Raw genomic sequence first — 4,566 nt, forward strand, 5'->3', positions numbered from 1 at the left:
ACCCAGAACATAGAGGAGATGTCTAACAATTTACAAGGAAAAAAAGAAAACCTAATAAAGAATTGGGCAAAGACAAGGAATAGGTAATTCAGAGAAAGGGAAATTAAATGGTTAAGATGTATATAAAGAGATGTTCATTTTTTCAATAATTAGAAAAACATAAATTAAATTTATGAATAACACCAATTTTGCCAAAGACCTAAAGTGAGAAAGTCACAGTGAAGATGCGAAGACCATGGTGGCAGGAATTCTTATATATAGTCGTTTGAGGAGTATCGATCCTGACAGTGCTTCTGAACATTAAATACAGACGTACCTTTAGAGCTCATAAGCCCATTTTTGTGTATATACCTTAGAGAAACTCTGGCACAGACCCCTAAGGAGACATGTTTGAGGAAGCTCACAGCAGCATTTTTATTGGGCAAAATTTGGTTTTTGATAGATGAGGTAGAAGCACATGGTGCATTATCAGATTGCTGTCAGAATCAATCAGCTAGATTAACAAATAAAATGAGGTTAGAATTCTAGAACAGTTTAAGTAAAAAAACCCCTGTTAACACATTATGAGATTCAAATCTAAATCTAGTATCATTTGTGAAATTTTGTAAAATACAAAAGCATTTTAAAGATGCCTTTTTTTTTGCATGTTCCTTCATGTTTTATTCACCATAAACATTAATAAGTGAATACAGCAAACACTGGAGAAAGGCTTTTTAATAATTTCTGGATGTAAAGCTTAACACTTAAAATTATGCTTGCTCCCCCCACCCACCCCAATTCAACATACAGGTATGTATTTTCATATATGCTGATCCCAGAGCAGACAATCTCTTTACAGTTTCTTAAGAGAGTATCCTTACCCTGTAACTTAAACAATTTCACAAACTGTATGTGATTCTAGTATAATACCATCATTCAAACAGTTCTTCAAGAATACAGCCACACAACATTCACATTAAAATCTGTGTTTTTAAACATCATTTTAATAAGCCAAACCACAATAACCCAGGGTCTAGTTTTAAATGTGTTTATGAAGACTGCTGCTGGGCTCAAGGCATGCAGATTTTCATGACCACCTAGATGAAGCTGGATATTGAAACGCCTTCAGTAGGTCCAATGATGCAATTTTTCACTCATCCCAAGTATCTCCATATTTGTTTACTTTGACTTCTTTTTTTGGCATTCTTTCCTGTATAGGCCTGACTGAGGGGTCAGTCTTATGTGTTAAAGTTACTTCATATGACTCTCTGTTCTTAGTCCTTAATTCCTCATATGTAATATTTTTTTTCTTAGGACTTTCTTCAGGGTAGGGATCAGGTCCTTGGGCAACATGATCAGTAATACCAGTGGGAGTAGATTCATTCATAGAAGCACTGAATGGAATTGGCTCATAATGAGGAAGCATCTCTTTTTCTATGTTGTCTGCTGCTGGAGACGTCACAAAGGATGAATGACCACTCAAATTTGAGTCATATTTTGACTTCTGAGAATAGTGCCCGGATGGTGAAGATCGCCGTGCCTGTCCTGAGCGTAAAGCTTCTCCAAGAGGGGAATTCTCAAGATTTCTGAACTTCTCTTGGCAAGTTTTCACGTAAGAAAGCTTTCCAGCAAAGTATCCCATGATACAAGCAAATATAAGTTTAGGGATGGAACCATATTTGGGATGACTTGAAAGGATTCCTTTACTAATTAATCCTTGAGTAATCAACATACTTGTTGCAGCCAAAGGCACAGATCTGAACCAGAAGCTTTCATCGTTGCACTCTGCGAAGACTCTTCTTTCTTCCTCTGTTGGAATGTAATCAGCCCCTATGTGGGGAATTGGTCATGAAACTTCTGCATTCGCCTCTTGAAAATCAGCTCTCCCATTCATTTTTCCTCCGGACCACAGCAGCGATCGCGCGGCGAGCCGAGGCAATCGGGGGCAGAAGGCCTCGAGGGGACCCGAGAGGGCTCAAGGAGGAAGAAGAGCCCCCGGAAACCCTCAGGCGCCCGGCACCGCAGCAGAGTTGGGGGTGGGGACCATTTTAAGGATGCTTTTTTGTTGTTGTTGTGGACAAAGACTTAAAAAATTTTTTTTTAATTAAAAAAATTTTTTAAATAAACATATAATGTATTTTTATCCCCATGGGTACAGGTCTGTGAATCGCCAGGTTTACGTACTTCACAGCACTCAAAATAGCACATACCCTCCCCAATGTCCATAACCCAACCACCCTCTCCCAGCCTCCCTCCCTACCCCTGGCAACCCTCAGTTTTTTGTGAGAATAAGAGTCTCTTATGGTTTGTCTCCCTCCCGATCCCATCTTGTTTAATTTTTTTCCTTCCCTACCCCCCAGGCCCCCAAATTTGCCTCTCAAATTCCTCATATCAGGGAGATCATATGATAATTGTCTTTCTCTGATTGACTTATTTCACTAAGCATAATTCTCTCTAGTTGAACCAATGTTGTTGCAAATGGCAAGATTTTGTTTCTTTTGATAGTTGCATAGTATTCCATTGTGTGTGTGTGATCTTCTTTATCCATTCATCTGTTGATGGACATCTAGATTCTTTCTATAGTTTGGGATTGTGAACATTGCTGCTATAAACATTTGGGTGCACATGTCCCTTTGGATCACTACATTTGTATCTTTAGGTAAATACCCAATAGCGCAATTGCTGGTTCATAGGGTAGCTCTATTTTCAACTTTTTGAGGAAACTCCATGTTGTTTTCCAGAGTGGCTGCGCCAGCTAGCATTCCTACAAACAGTGTAGGAAGGCTCCCCTTTTCTCTGCATCCTCGCCAACATCTGTCATTTCCTGACTTGTTAATTTTAGCCATTCTGACTGATGTGAGGTGGTATCTCATTGTGATTCTGATTTGTATTTCCCTAAAGCCAAGGGATGTGGAGCACTTTTTCATTCCTTAGTAGAATGCTCTTTAGCCTCCACGTATTTGGGTTCTTTCCAAATTTCCTCTTGTGATTGGGTTCTAGCTTCAGAGCCTTGTGGTCTGAAAATATGCAGGGAATGATCCCAATCTTTTGGTACTGGTTGAGACCTGATTTGTGACCCAGGATATGATCTATTCTGGAGAATGTTCCATGTGCACTAGAGATGAATGTATATTCTGTTGCTTTGGGATGGAAAGTTCTGAAAATATCTGTGATGTCCATCTGGTTCAGTGTGTCATTTAAGGCCTATATTTCCTTGTTGATCTTTTGCTTGGATAACCTGTCCATTTCAGTGAGGGAGGTGTTAAAATCCCTTACTATTACTGTATTATTGTCGATGTGGTTCTTTGATTTTGTTATTAATTGGTTTATGTGGTTGGCTGCTCCAATGTTAGGGGCATAGATATTTAAAATTGTTAGATCTTCTTGTTGGACAGACCATTTGAGTATGATATAGTCTTTGGCTTAAAATCTAGTTTATCTCATATAAGGATTGCCACCCCAGCTTTCTTTTGATGTCCATTAGCATGGTAAATTATTTTCCACCCTTTCACTTTAAATCTGGAAGTGTCTTTAAATCTAAAATGTGTTTCTTGTAGACAGCTTATGTACGGGTTTTGTTTTTTTATCCATTCAGATACTCTGTGTCTTTTAATTCGGGGCATTGAGCCTTTTACATTCAGGGTAACTAGTGAAAATATGAATTTAGTGCCATTGTATTGCCTGTAAGGTAACTGTTACTGTTATATCTGTTCCTTTGTGATCTATTCTTTTATGCTCTCTCTTTGCTTAGAGGAGCCCTTTCAATTTTTCCTGTAGGGGTGGTTTGTTGTTTACAAATTGTTTTAGTTTTTGTTTGTCCTGGAAGCTTTTAATCTCTCCTTCTATCTTCAATGATAGCCTAGCTGGATATAGTATTTTTGGCTGCATGTTTTTCTCATTTAGTGCTCTAATTATATCATGCCATTTCTTTCTGGCCTGTCTGGTCTCTGTGGATAAGTCTGTTGCCAATCTAATATTTTTACCATTGTATGTTACAGACTTCTTGTCCCAGGGTGCTTTTAGGATTTTCTCTTTGTCACTAAGACTTGTAAGTTTTACTAGCAGATGATGTGGTGTGGATCTATTTTTATTGATTTTGAGGGGGTTCTCTGTGCCTCCTGGATTTTGATGCTTGTTCCCTTTGCCATATTTGGGAAATTCTCTACAGTAATTCATTCCAATATACCTTCTGCCCCCTTCTCTCTTTCTTCTTCTTCCAGAATCCCAATTGTTCTAATACTGTTTCGTCTTATGGTATCACTTACCTCTCGAATTCTCCCCTTGTGGTCCAGTAGTTGTTTGTCTCTCTTTTGCTCAGCTTCTTTATTCTCCATCATTTGGTCTTCTATATCACTAATTCTCTCTTCTGCCTTATTTATCCTAGCAGTAAGAGCCTTCATTTTTTATTGCACCTCACTAATAGCTTTTTTGATTTCAGCTAGTTTAGATTTTAGTTCTTTTATTTCTCCAAAAAGGGCTTTCATTTCTCTGGACAGGGTTTCTCTAATATCTTATCTCCCATGCCTTTTTTGAGCCCAGCTCAAAAAATAATTGAGAATTGTCATTGTGACCTTGAGAATTGTCATT

The 4,566-nt window shown here is 38.3% G+C and overlaps 1 pseudogene across 1 annotated transcript; it reads right to left on the reverse strand.

The window, feature by feature from the left end:
- Positions 1–633: 633 nt before the first annotated feature.
- On the reverse strand, positions 634–2,019 carry LOC309844210 (OCIA domain-containing protein 1 pseudogene; annotated as a pseudogene). Its single transcript has one exon. The product of its transcript is annotated as an OCIA domain-containing protein 1 pseudogene (transcript).
- Positions 2,020–4,566: the final 2,547 nt, after the last annotated feature.

The sequence above is a fragment of the Mustela nivalis genome, assembly GCF_964662115.1.
Source record: "Mustela nivalis genome assembly, chromosome: 11".
NCBI lineage: Eukaryota > Metazoa > Chordata > Mammalia > Carnivora > Mustelidae > Mustela > Mustela nivalis.